This window comes from Crinia signifera, chromosome 1, assembly GCF_055691185.1.
Source record: "Crinia signifera chromosome 1, ASM5569118v1, whole genome shotgun sequence".
In the NCBI taxonomy this organism is placed as follows: domain Eukaryota; kingdom Metazoa; phylum Chordata; class Amphibia; order Anura; family Myobatrachidae; genus Crinia; species Crinia signifera.
In genome coordinates this window covers 302,378,743-302,391,869 of record NC_139217.1, presented here as the reverse complement: position 1 = coordinate 302,391,869, position 13,127 = coordinate 302,378,743, and the positions used below count along the sequence as shown (strand labels likewise).

General features: G+C 39.7%; 13 non-coding genes across 13 annotated transcripts; all 13 read left to right on the top strand.

Annotated features, from left to right (window-relative positions):
- The first annotated feature begins 305 nt into the window (after positions 1 to 305).
- On the top strand, positions 306 to 388 carry TRNAL-CAG (transfer RNA leucine (anticodon CAG)). Its single transcript has one exon. It is a non-coding gene; the product is annotated as a tRNA-Leu (tRNA).
- Positions 389 to 768: 380 nt separating this feature from the next.
- On the top strand, positions 769 to 851 carry TRNAL-CAG (transfer RNA leucine (anticodon CAG)). Its single transcript has one exon. It is a non-coding gene; the product is annotated as a tRNA-Leu (tRNA).
- A 659-nt stretch (positions 852 to 1,510) lies between these two features.
- On the top strand, positions 1,511 to 1,593 carry TRNAL-CAG (transfer RNA leucine (anticodon CAG)). Its single transcript has one exon. It is a non-coding gene; the product is annotated as a tRNA-Leu (tRNA).
- Positions 1,594 to 1,973: 380 nt separating this feature from the next.
- On the top strand, positions 1,974 to 2,056 carry TRNAL-CAG (transfer RNA leucine (anticodon CAG)). The gene has a single exon. It is a non-coding gene; the product is annotated as a tRNA-Leu (tRNA).
- A 660-nt stretch (positions 2,057 to 2,716) lies between these two features.
- On the top strand, positions 2,717 to 2,799 carry TRNAL-CAG (transfer RNA leucine (anticodon CAG)). The gene has a single exon. It is a non-coding gene; the product is annotated as a tRNA-Leu (tRNA).
- Positions 2,800 to 3,179: 380 nt separating this feature from the next.
- On the top strand, positions 3,180 to 3,262 carry TRNAL-CAG (transfer RNA leucine (anticodon CAG)). Its single transcript has one exon. It is a non-coding gene; the product is annotated as a tRNA-Leu (tRNA).
- A 660-nt stretch (positions 3,263 to 3,922) lies between these two features.
- On the top strand, positions 3,923 to 4,005 carry TRNAL-CAG (transfer RNA leucine (anticodon CAG)). The gene has a single exon. It is a non-coding gene; the product is annotated as a tRNA-Leu (tRNA).
- Positions 4,006 to 5,115: 1,110 nt separating this feature from the next.
- On the top strand, positions 5,116 to 5,198 carry TRNAL-CAG (transfer RNA leucine (anticodon CAG)). The gene has a single exon. It is a non-coding gene; the product is annotated as a tRNA-Leu (tRNA).
- Positions 5,199 to 5,578: 380 nt separating this feature from the next.
- Positions 5,579 to 5,661, top strand: TRNAL-CAG (transfer RNA leucine (anticodon CAG)). The gene has a single exon. It is a non-coding gene; the product is annotated as a tRNA-Leu (tRNA).
- A 659-nt stretch (positions 5,662 to 6,320) lies between these two features.
- On the top strand, positions 6,321 to 6,403 carry TRNAL-CAG (transfer RNA leucine (anticodon CAG)). Its single transcript has one exon. It is a non-coding gene; the product is annotated as a tRNA-Leu (tRNA).
- A 1,275-nt stretch (positions 6,404 to 7,678) lies between these two features.
- Positions 7,679 to 7,761, top strand: TRNAL-CAG (transfer RNA leucine (anticodon CAG)). The gene has a single exon. It is a non-coding gene; the product is annotated as a tRNA-Leu (tRNA).
- A 380-nt stretch (positions 7,762 to 8,141) lies between these two features.
- TRNAL-CAG (transfer RNA leucine (anticodon CAG)) lies at positions 8,142 to 8,224 on the top strand. The gene has a single exon. It is a non-coding gene; the product is annotated as a tRNA-Leu (tRNA).
- Positions 8,225 to 8,884: 660 nt separating this feature from the next.
- Positions 8,885 to 8,967, top strand: TRNAL-CAG (transfer RNA leucine (anticodon CAG)). The gene has a single exon. It is a non-coding gene; the product is annotated as a tRNA-Leu (tRNA).
- Positions 8,968 to 13,127: the final 4,160 nt, after the last annotated feature.

Sequence of the window (13,127 nt, the reverse complement as noted above, 5' to 3'; positions counted from 1 at the left end):
ACTTGGGTTCATTTTAATAGAATCCAATGAATCCCACAAGCTAAAGGAAGTAGCCAGTTTGTGCAATCTTCACAAATTTTACTCAACAGTGAGTGAAAATGCATCAGCAAACAAACTCTGGGCATTTGAATTCTAATCCTCAAAAGAGAAAATAAATCCTACTTTATACATTAGAACCACTTTCAAAATGAATGGAAAAGCAATTGATACAGTCTTTAAATCAATAGTTTCTACAATATGACCATTGTATCGTTAGAGAGGGGATTTCGTACTATATCACTTTTTAAAAAGTTAGTGTGATATATGTCAGGATGGCCGAGCGGTCTAAGGCGCTGCGTTCAGGTCGCAGTCTCCTCTGGAGGCATGGGTTCAAATCCCACTTCTGACATGACTCTTTCTTTTCTTATTTGTTCTTCAATTCTTCTTCCTTGTTGCATGAAAAAAGAATGACTTAAGAATTAGATGAACACTCTCTGCAAAATTCTCTTTCCAAATCCACAATGTAAAAAATGTATCAATCAATCCACAATTTTGCTATGTATCAAGAAAAGATCACACTGTTTTCTCTGTCAAAATAGGGGCCTGAAACCTACCAAAGAGATCAATGTCATGTTCTTTGTATTGGTCATGAACATAAACCCCACTTGGGTACATTAAAATAGGATCCAATCAATCCCATAAGCTAAACAAAGTAGCCAGTTTGTGCAAGATTCACAAATTTCACTTCATAATATAACATTTTTCTTAAAAATAGTGCGATAGGTATATGTCAGGATGGCCGAGTGGTCTATGGCGCTGCGTTCAGGTCGCAGTCTCCTCTGGAGGCGTGGGTTCAAATCCCACTTCTGACATAGTTCTTCCTTTCTTTATTGGTTCTACTATTTCCTCTTCCTTGTTGCATGAGAAGAGAATGACTTAAGAATCAGATTAACACCCACTGCAAAACTCTGTTTCAATTTCCACCATTCAAAAATGCATCAATCCATTATGTTTTTATATAGAAAGAAAATAGCACACTATTCTTTGTACAAAAAAGGGCTTGAAAGCTACCACTGACATCAATATCATGCTTTTTGTATTGTCTGCTCCATACTTCTTGATTTATATTTTGCTAAATAAAATACCTCCCAAATTAAGAATTTGGGAGGCCTTTTTCTAACTTAAGAAAACTGCTCTTCTAAGCCATTGGTCATGAAAATAAACCCCACTTGGGTTCATTTTAATAGAATCCAATGAATCCCACAAGCTAAAGGAAGTAGCCAGTTTGTGCAATCTTCACAAATTTTACTCAACAGTGAGTGAAAATGCATCAGCAAACAAACTCTGGGCATTTGAATTCTAATCCTCAAAAGAGAAAATAAATCCTACTTTATACATTAGAATCACTTTCAAAATGAATGGAAAAGCAATTGATACAGTCTTTAAATCAATAGTTTCTACAATATGACCATTGTATCGTTGGAGAGGGAATTTCGTACTATATCATTTAAAAAAAATTAGAGTGATATATGTCAGGATGGCCGAGCGGTCTAAGGCGCTGCGTTCAGGTCGCAGTCTCCTCTGGAGGCGTGGGTTCAAATCCCACTTCTGACATGACTCTTTCTATTCTTATTTGATCTTCAATTCTTCTTCCTTGTTGCATGAAAAAAGAATGACTTAAGAATTAGATGAACACTCTCTGCAAAATTCTGTTTACAATTCCACCATGTAAAAAATGTATCAATCAATCCACAATTTTGCTATGTATCAAGAAAAGATCACACTGTTTTCTCTGTCAAAATAGGGGCCTGAAACCTACCAAAGAGATCAATGTCATGTTCTTTGTATTGGTCATGAACATAAACCCCACTTGGGTACATTAAAATAGGATCCAATCAATCCCATAAGCTAAACAAAGTAGCCAGTTTGTGCAAGATTCACAAATTTCACTTCATAATATAAAATTTTTCTTAAAAATAGTGCGATAGGTATATGTCAGGATGGCCGAGTGGTCTATGGCGCTGCGTTCAGGTCGCAGTCTCCTCTGGAGGCGTGGGTTCAAATCCCACTTCTGACATAGTTCTTCCTTTCTTTATTGGTTCTACTATTTCCTCTTCCTTGTTGCATGAGAAGAGAATGACTTAAGAATCAGATTAACACCCACTGCAAAACTCTGTTTCAATTTCCACCATTCAAAAATGCATCAATCCATTATGTTTTTATATAGAAAGAAAATAGCACACTATTCTTTGTACAAAAAAGGGCTTGAAAGCTACCACTGACATCAAAATCATGCTTTTTGTATTGTCTGCTCCATACTTCTTGATTTATATTTTGCTAAATAAAATACCTCCCAAATTAAGAATTTGGGAGGCCTTTTTCTAACTTAAGAAAACTGATCTTCTAAGCCATTGGTCATGAAAATAAACCCCACTTGGGTTCATTTTAATAGAATCCAATGAATCCCACAAGCTAAAGGAAGTAGCCAGTTTGTGCAATCTTCACAAATTTTACTCAACAGTGAGTGAAAATGCATCAGCAAACAAACTCTGGGCATTTGAATTCTAATCCTCAAAAGAGAAAATAAATCCTACTTTATACATTAGAACCACTTTCAAAATGAATGGAAAAGCAATTGATACAGTCTTTAAATCAATAGTTTCTACAATATGACCATTGTATCGTTAGAGAGGGGATTTCGTACTATATCACTTTTTAAAAAGTTAGTGTGATATATGTCAGGATGGCCGAGCGGTCTAAGGCGCTGCGTTCAGGTCGCAGTCTCCTCTGGAGGCATGGGTTCAAATCCCACTTCTGACATGACTCTTTCTTTTCTTATTTGTTCTTCAATTCTTCTTCCTTGTTGCATGAAAAAAGAATGACTTAAGAATTAGATGAACACTGTCTGCAAAATTCTCTTTCCAAATCCACAATGTAAAAAATGTATCAATCAATCCACAATTTTGCTATGTATCAAGAAAAGATCACACTGTTTTCTCTGTCAAAATAGGGGCCTGAAACCTACCAAAGAGATCAATGTCATGTTCTTTGTATTGGTCATGAACATAAACCCCACTTGGGTACATTAAAATAGGATCCAATCAATCCCATAAGCTAAACAAAGTAGCCAGTTTGTGCAAGATTCACAAATTTCACTTCATAATATAACATTTTTCTTAAAAATAGTGCGATAGGTATATGTCAGGATGGCCGAGTGGTCTATGGCGCTGCGTTCAGGTCGCAGTCTCCTCTGGAGGCGTGGGTTCAAATCCCACTTCTGACATAGTTCTTCCTTTCTTTATTGGTTCTACTATTTCCTCTTCCTTGTTGCATGAGAAGAGAATGACTTAAGAATCAGATTAACACCCACTGCAAAACTCTGTTTCAATTTCCACCATTCAAAAATGCATCAATCCATTATGTTTTTATATAGAAAGAAAATAGCACACTATTCTTTGTACAAAAAAGGGCTTGAAAGCTACCACTGACATCAATATCATGCTTTTTGTATTGTCTGCTCCATACTTCTTGATTTATATTTTGCTAAATAAAATACCTCCCAAATTAAGAATTTGGGAGGCCTTTTTCTAACTTAAGAAAACTGCTCTTCTAAGCCATTGGTCATGAAAATAAACCCCACTTGGGTTCATTTTTATAGAATCCAATGAATCCCACAAGCTAAAGGAAGTAGCCAGTTTGTGCAATCTTCACAAATTTTACTCAACAGTGAGTGAAAATGCATCAGCAAACAAACTCTGGGCGTTTGAATTCTAATCCTCAAAAGAGAAAAGAAATCCTACTTTATACATTAGAACCACTTTCAAAATGAATGGAAAAGCAATTGATACAGTCTTTAAATCAATAGTTTCTACAATATGACCATTGTATCGTTAGAGAGGGGATTTCGTACTATATCACTTTTAAAAAAATTAGTGCGATATATGTCAGGATGGCCGAGCGGTCTAAGGCGCTGCGTTCAGGTTACAGTCTCCTCTGGAGGCGTGGGTTCAAATCCCACTTCTGACAGGACTCTTTCTTTTCTTATTTGTTCTTCAATTCTTCTTCCTTGTTGCATGAAAAAAGAATGACTTAAGAATTAGATGAACACTCTCTGCAAAATTCTGTTTCCAATTCCACCATGGAAAAAAATGTATCAATCAATCGACAATTTTGCTATGTATCAAGAAAAGATCACACTGTTTTCTCTTTAAAAATAGGGGCCTGAAACCTACCAAAGAGATCAATGTCATGTTCTTTGTATTGGTCATGAACATAAACCCCACTTGGGTACATTAAAATAGGATCCAATCAATCCCATAAGCTAAACAAAGTAGCCAGTTTGTGCAAGATTCACAAATTTCACTTCATAATATTACATTTTTCTTAAAAATAGTGCGATAGCTATATGTCAGGATGGCCGAGTGGTCTTTGGTCGCAGTCTCCTCTGGAGGCGTGGGTTCAAATCCCACTTCTGACATAGTTCTTCCTTTCTTTATTGGTTCTACTATTTCCTCTTCCTTGTTGCATGAGAAGAGAATGACTTAAGAATCAGATTAACACCCACTGCAAAACTCTGTTTCAATTTCCACCATTCAAAAATGCATCAATCCATTATGTTTTTATATAGAAAGAAAATAGCACACTATTCTTTGTACAAAAAAGGGCTTGAAAGCTACCACTGACATCAATATCATGCTTTTTGTATTGTCTGCTCCATACTTCTTGATTTATATTTTGCTAAATAAAATACCTCCCAAATTAAGAATTTGGGAGGCCTTTTTCTAACTTAAGAAAACTGCTCTTCTAAGCCATTGGTCATGAAAATAAACCCCACTTGGGTTCATTTTAATAGAATCCAATGAATCCCACAAGCTAAAGGAAGTAGCCAGTTTGTGCAATCTTCACAAATTTTACTCAACAGTGAGTGAAAATGCATCAGCAAACAAACTCTGGGCATTTGAATTCTAATCCTCAAAAGAGAAAATAAATCCTACTTTATACATTAGAATCACTTTCAAAATGAATGGAAAAGCAATTGATACAGTCTTTAAATCAATAGTTTCTACAATATGACCATTGTATCGTTGGAGAGGGAATTTCGTACTATATCATTTAAAAAAAATTAGAGTGATATATGTCAGGATGGCCGAGCGGTCTAAGGCGCTGCGTTCAGGTCGCAGTCTTCTCTGGAGGCGTGGGTTCAAATCCCACTTCTGACATGACTCTTTCTATTCTTATTTGATCTTCAATTCTTCTTCCTTGTTGCATGAAAAAAGAATGACTTAAGAATTAGATGAACACTCTCTGCAAAATTCTGTTTACAATTCCACCATGTAAAAAATGTATCAATCAATCCACAATTTTGCTATGTATCAAGAAAAGATCACACTGTTTTCTCTGTCAAAATAGGGGCCTGAAACCTACCAAAGAGATCAATGTCATGTTCTTTGTATTGGTCATGAACATAAACCCCACTTGGGTACATTAAAATAGGATCCAATCAATCCCATAAGCTAAACAAAGTAGCCAGTTTGTGCAAGATTCACAAATTTCACTTCATAATATTAAATTTTTCTTAAAAATAGTGCGATAGGTATGTGTCAGGATGGCCGAGTGGTCTATGGCGCTGCGTTCAGGTCGCAGTCTCCTCTGGAGGCGTGGGTTCAAATCCCACTTCTGACATAGTTCTTCCTTTCTTTATTGGTTCTACTATTTCCTCTTCCTTGTTGCATGAGAAGAGAATGACTTAAGAATCAGATTAACACCCACTGCAAAACTCTGTTTCAATTTCCACCATTCAAAAATGCATCAATCCATTATGTTTTTATATAGAAAGAAAATAGCACACTATTCTTTGTACAAAAAAGGGCTTGAAAGCTACCACTGACATCAATATCATGCTTTTTGTATTGTCTGCTCCATACTTCTTGATTTATATTTTGCTAAATAAAATACCTCCCAAATTAAGAATTTGGGAGGCATTTTTCTAACTTAAGAAAACTGCTCTTCTAAGCCATTGGTCATGAAAATAAACCCCACTTGGGTTCATTTTAATAGAATCCAATGAATACCACAAGCTAAAGGAAGTAGCCAGTTTGTGCAATCTTCACAAATTTTACTCAACAGTGAGTGAAAATGCATCAGCAAACAAACTCTGGGCATTTGAATTCTAATCCTCAAAAGAGAAAATAAATCCTACTTTATACATTAGAATCACTTTCAAAATGAATGGAAAAGCAATTGATACAGTCTTTAAATCAATAGTTTCTACAATATGACCATTGTATCGTTGGAGAGGGAATTTCGTACTATATCATTTTTAAAAAATTAGAATGATATATGTCAGGATGGCCGAGCGGTCTAAGGCGCTGCGTTCAGGTCGCAGTCTCCTCTGGAGGCGTGGGTTCAAATCCCACTTCTGACAGGACTCTTTCGTTTCTTATTTGTTCTTCAATTCTTCTTCCTTGTTGCATGAAAAAAGAATGACTTAAGAATTAGATGAACACTCTCTGCAAAATTCTGTTTCCAATTCCACCATGGAAAAAAATGTATCAATCAATCCACAATTTTGCTATGTATCAAGAAAAGATCACACTGTTTTCTCTTTAAAAATTGGGGCCTGAAACCTACCAAAGAGATCAATGTCATGTTCTTTGTATTGGTCATGAACATAAACTCCACTTGGGTACATTAAAATAGGATCCAATCAATCCCATAAGCTAAACAAAGTAGCCAGTTTGTGCAAGATTCACAAATTTCACTTCATAATATTAAATTTTTCTTAAAAATATTGCGATAGCTATATGTCAGGATGGCCGAGTGGTCTTTGGTCGCAGTCTCCTCTGGAGGCGTGGGTTCAAATCCCACTTCTGACATAGTTCTTCCTTTCTTTATTGGTTCTACTATTTCCTTTTCCTTTTTGCATGAGAAGAGAATTATTAAGTTTCTTATATAGCGCACACATATTACTCAGCGCTTTACAGAGTATAGTTGAACATTGACATCTGTATCTGCCCCAGTGGAGCTTACAATCTATATTCTCTACCACATGTACACACGCACACAGACATTCTAGGGTTCATTCTAGTCATTCAAGAATGACTTAAGAATCAGATTAACACCCACTGCAAAACTCTGTTTCAATTTCCACCATTCAAAAAAGGCATCAATCCATTATATTTTTATATAGCAAGAAAATAGCACACTATTCTTTGTACAAATAAGGGCTTGAAACCTACCACTGACATCAATATCATGCTTTTTGTATTATCTGCTCCATACTTCTTGATTTATATTTCGCTAAATAAAATACCTCCCAAATTAAGAATTTGGGAGGCATTTTTCTAACTTAAATAAACTGCTCTTCTAAGCCATTGGTCATGAAAATAAACCCCACTTGGGTTCATTATAATAGAATCCAATGAATCCCACAAGCTAAATGAAGTAGCCAGTTTGTGCAATCTTCACAAATTTTACTCAACAGTGAGTGAAAATGCATCAGCAAACAAACTCTGGGCATTTGAATTCTAATCCTCAAAAGAGAAAAGAAATCCTACTTTATACATTAGAACCACTTTCAAAATGAATGGAAAAGCAGTTGATACAGTCTTTAAATCAATAGTTTCTACAATATGACCATTGTATCGTTAGAGAGGGGATTTCGTACTATATCACTTTTTAAAAAGTTAATGTGATATATGTCAGGATGGCCGAGCTGTCTAAGGCGCTGCGTTCAGGTCGCAGTCTCCTCTGGAGGCGTGGGTTCAAATCCCACTTCTGACATGACTCTTTCTATTCTTATTTGTTCTTCAATTCTTCTTCCTTGTTGCATGAAAAAAGAATGACTTAAGAATTAGATGAAGACTCTCTGCAAAATTCTGTTTCCAATTCCACCATGTAAAAAATGTATCAATCAATCCACAATTTTGCTATGTATCAAGAAAAGATCACACTGTTTTCTCTGTCAAAATAGGGGCCTGAAACCTACCAAAGAGATCAATGTCATGTTCTTTGTATTGGTCATGAACATAAACCCCACTTGGGTACATTAAAATAGGATCCAATCAATCCCATAAGCTAAACAAAGTAGCCAGTTTGTGCAAGATTCACAAATTTCACTTCATAATATTAAATTTTTCTTAAAAATAGTGCGATAGGTATGTGTCAGGATGGCCGAGTGGTCTATGGCGCTGCGTTCAGGTCGCAGTCTCCTCTGGAGGCGTGGGTTCAAATCCCACTTCTGACATAGTTCTTCCTTTCTTTATTGGTTCTACTATTTCCTCTTCCTTGTTGCATGAGAAGAGAATGACTTAAGAATCAGATTAACACCCACTGCAAAACTCTGTTTCAATTTCCACCATTCAAAAATGCATCATACCATTATGTTTTTATATAGAAAGAAAATAGCACACTATTCTTTGTACAAAAAAGGGCTTGAAAGCTACCACTGACATCAATATCATGCTTTTTGTATTGTCTGCTTCATACTTCTTGATTTATATTTTGCTAAATAAAATACCTCCCAAATTAAGAATTTGGGAGGCATTTTTCTAACTTAAGAAAACTGCTCTTCTAAGCCATTGGTCATGAAAATAAACCCCACTTGGGTTCATTATAATAGAATCCAATGAATCCCACAAGCTAAAGGAAGTAGCCAGTTTGTGCAATCTTCACAAATTTTACTCAACAGTGAGTGAAAATGCATCAGCAAACAAACTCTGGGCATTTGAATTCTAATCCTCAAAAGAGAAAATAAATCCTACTTTATACATTAGAACCACTTTCAAAATGAATGGAAAAGCAATTGATACAGTCTTTAAATCAATAGTTTCTACAATATGACCATTGTATCGTTAGAGAGGGGATTTCGTACTATATCACTTTTTAAAAAGTTAGTGTGATATATGTCAGGATGGCCGAGCGGTCTAAGGCGCTGCGTTCAGGTCGCAGTCTCCTCTGGAGGCGTGGGTTCAAATCCCACTTCTGACATGACTCTTTCTTTTCTTATTTGTTCTTCAATTCTTCTTCCTTGTTGCATGAAAAAAGAATGACTTAAGAATTAGATGAACACTCTCTGCAAAATTCTGTTTCCAATTCCACCATGGAAAAAAATGTATCAATCAATCCACAATTTTGCTATGTATCAAGAAAAGATCACACTGTTTTCTCTTTAAAAATAGGGGCCTGAAACCTACCAAAGAGATCAATGTCATGTTCTTTGTATTGGTCATGAACATAAACCCCACTTGGGTACATTAAAATAGGATCCAATCAATCCCATAAGCTAAACAAAGTAGCCAGTTTGTGCAAGATTCACAAATTTCACTTCATAATATAAAATTTTTCTTTAAAATAGTGCGATAGCTATATGTCAGGATGGCCGAGTGGTCTTTGGTCGCAGTCTCCTCTGGAGGCGTGGGTTCAAATCCCACTTCTGACATAGTTCTTCCTTTCTTTATTGGTTCTACTATTTCCTTTTCCTTTTTGCATGAGAAGAGAATGACTTAAGAATCAGATTAACACCCACTGCAAAACTCTGTTTCAATTTCCACCATTCAAAAAGGCATCAATCCATTATATTTTATTTTTTTTGAATATTAAATTTTTATTGGGACAGCAGAAAGAAACACATACATTGTATAAACAGAGGCAGAGCAGTAAATCTGACATGAAACATCAAACAATGATTCCAGTAATTCCGTTGACAGTCATGCCCCCTGCTGAAAATCTTGGCATTAAACTGTGCCCGTAAATAACAGTTGGGGGTAAGATAACCCCAACAGTGAGAAAAAGAAAAAAGGAAGGAGGACTTGTGTGAAAGAAGAAATAGGTCAGTAGAGGGATAGGAGGCGGGGGGGGCAGACACACGGGGGTGGGGGTGGGAAGGGTGTATATACCCAGGTTATGAACATTGCATAGTACACTGTAGTCACAGTCAGGTTAACTGCTTGGCAGGTGGGGTGGGGAATGGAATGTGGTGATGTCCCAGGGATCGCTGGAAGATACTGATAAGCCCTGAGACTCTCTAAAGTCCATCCATTTAAGCCATTTCAGGTGTATTGAGGAGGCTGAAGAGGAGTAGCGGGCATTAATCGTCTCATAGAGGAAGTGGGTGTGCACCTTGTTGATAACGCCTCGTACCGTGGGGGTTTCAGCCGATTTCCACAGGAGCCCAATAGCGGCTTTCGCCGCAATCAGGATATGTCTTAAGATGTAGAGGTCTCCCCCCGCTATTGCGTTAGTGTAATGGAGCAAGGCTGTGATGGGCTCTAACTGGGTCGTAGTTTTAATCACGTTACCGATTAGGGAAGATATCTCCTCCCAGAAGTGCCTGATGAGGGGGCATTGCCAGAATATGTGGAGTATAGACCCAGTCTCCCCGCACCCTCTCCAGCACAGGTGAGAGACCTCAGGCCAAATAGCATGGAGGCGTAGGGGGGTGAAGTAGGCCCTATGGCACAGTTTAAAAAACATCTGAGTGTAGTAGGCACTTAGACATTTTAAACCCCGAGAGGAGGATGGCGTCCCATGTTTCTTTGTCTAAGGTGATGTTAAGGTCAGTTTCCCATTTGAGCTGGGCGGGGAGTTTCCCTCTTTTCGTTGATGTTATCAGGTAGTCATACCACCTGGAGATCCCGCCTTTGTGGGAGCCGTTCTGCAATCTGGAGGGGATGAGAGTGGGGGCTGGCAGAATGGGGTCTGAGCCCCTTCTAAGAGTCGATAACCAGTGTCTAATTTGTAAGTATTTGAAAAAATCGCTCTTGGGAAGCCCAAACCTCTCCCTGAGCTCCGAGAATTGTGTCAGAGATCCACCCTGGACCATGTGTCCCAGGTCCGCAATGCCTGCGATGATCCACCCGTCCAGGCTTAGATTAGGGATCAGTTTGGCAATAGCCTTGAGGGAGAGGTTGGTGCTTGGAAGAGCGATCCCACCTATGTCTCCCAGTACTCTGGCCCATGTATCTAGAGTCGCCTTTGTGGCCATACATAGTTCCGGTTTTCCGGGGGTGGCCTTGATGGGGAGCCAGAACATGTCAGTGAGGGAGAATTGACTTGCTAAGGTTTGTTCAATTAATACCCAGGGTTTCGGTTCCTGATTGTTAAACCAGTCCCCAGCTTGGCTCAAGAGGCAGGCCTGACGGTATTTTTCTAAATCGGGGTATCCCGCTCCTCCCAGGGCTTTTGGTAGAGCCATGGTTTCCCTTGATATTCTCGGTTTTGACCCCTTCCAAATGTATTTAGTGAGTAGTGTATTAAGTTTACAGAGTAGGGATTTAGGGAGGTTTCTGGGGATCGCGCGAAATAAGTATAGGAGTTTAGGGAGTAAAATCATTTTGGATGCCTCCAGCCTACCCAGCCACGAGATTTCGTGTAGGGACCATTCCTGTATGAGTTTTTGAAAGGAGTTTATGAGTGGGGTGAAATTGCATTCTATTAGATGTGGGTCCCTAGCGACTTGAACCCCTAGGTATTTGATGGCTCTCTCCTGCCAGGCGTAGCGGTAGGAGTCCTTAAGGCGTGCTACATTGGCTAGAGGGATATTTACCGGTAGGGCTTCTGTTTTATTTGTGTTCAGTCTATAGTAAGAGACCGCAGAGTAAGCATCTAGGGTTTCATGGACCGCTGGGAGGGATTTCTCTGGCTGCAGAAGGCATAAGAGAACATCGTCTGCGAATAGACAGATCTTGTGGGAAGTGTTCCCAATCTGCGGGCCTAAGATACGGTCGTCAGTTCTGATTTTGACTGCTAAAGGCTCCATTGCCAGGACGAAAATCAACGGGGAGAGGGGACACCCCTGTCTAGTACCATTGGTTATTGGAAAACTAGAAGAGAGGCTGCCGTTTACGAACACCTTCGCAGACGGGTGGGAGTAGAGGGCAAATATTGAGTCCAGGAATCTACCACCCATGCCAAAGCGCTTCAGCACTTCTCTTAGGTAGCCCCAGTGAAGCCGATCAAACGCCTTCTCAGCGTCTAGTGACAACAGCAGCAGGGGGGATTTGGCCCTGTCGCACACCTCCAGAACATTGAACACTCTACGGGTGTTGTCCGGGGCCTGTCTCCCCGGCACGAAGCCCACCTGGTCCCCCCCCCACTAGGGACGGGAGGAGGGGGGCCAGTCTGTTGGCCAATAGTTTGGCGTACAGTTTCAGGTCTGTGTTTAACAGCGCAATGGGTCTATAGTTCTGGACCGAGGTGGGTGGCTTACCGGGTTTCGGGATGGTTACAATCCGGGCTTCTAACATTTCCTTGGGGAATATACCCGACTGGGAGGCCTCATTGAAGACGTTGGTCAGTATCGGGCTCAGTTCATTTTTGAAGCATTTATAGAAATTGGTGGGGTAGCCGTCAGGGCCTGGGGCTTTGTCTCTGGGTAACCTGTCGATGGCAGACTCTATCTCCGTTTTAGACCAAGGCGCGTTGAGAGCCTGGCCCACCTCGGACTCTAGTACTGGTAGACTGATACTGTCGAGGAAGGAGGTGATCCCTTCGAACGTCGGCTGGGGGGTGTGTGAATCGGAATTCAAATTATATAGTTTAGCGTAGTAGTCTGCGAAGGTGTCCGCAATCTGGAAGGGGTCTACTACTCTGGTACCCCTGGAATTGATCAGTAGGTCTACCCTGTTTTTAGCTCTTCTCCCTCTTAATTTCCTTGCTAGCAGCCTCCCCGCTTTATTTCCAAATAGGTAGAAGCGTTGGTTCAGCCTCTCAACATTTTTCTGAATCTCTCTAAAGGAAAGGGCGTTAACTCTGTCCCTGGCCCGGTTGAGTTGCGCGCCTATGTCTCTGTCTAGGGGGTTATGTTTATGTGCTGCTTCTAGCCTAAGAAGATCCTCATCTGCAGTGCGTCTCTCGTTCTCCTCTGCTCTCTTAACTCTGGCTGCCGCTTGTAATGCAGAGCCCCGCACAACAGCTTTCAGAGCACACCAGTGTGTGAAAATATTTGTATCTTCTTGGTCATTATTGGCTACATAACTGGAGATTGAGTCCTGGATCGTTTTCCTGGAGTCTAAGTGGGACAGGGCCGAGCGGCCCAGTCGCCACGGACCCGGGGGAGCCCTGAATGAACCCAGATCCCACACCAACCGTAAGGGGGAATGGTCGGACCAGGTGATAGGCAGGATCACGGCCTCAACTATGGAGGCCAG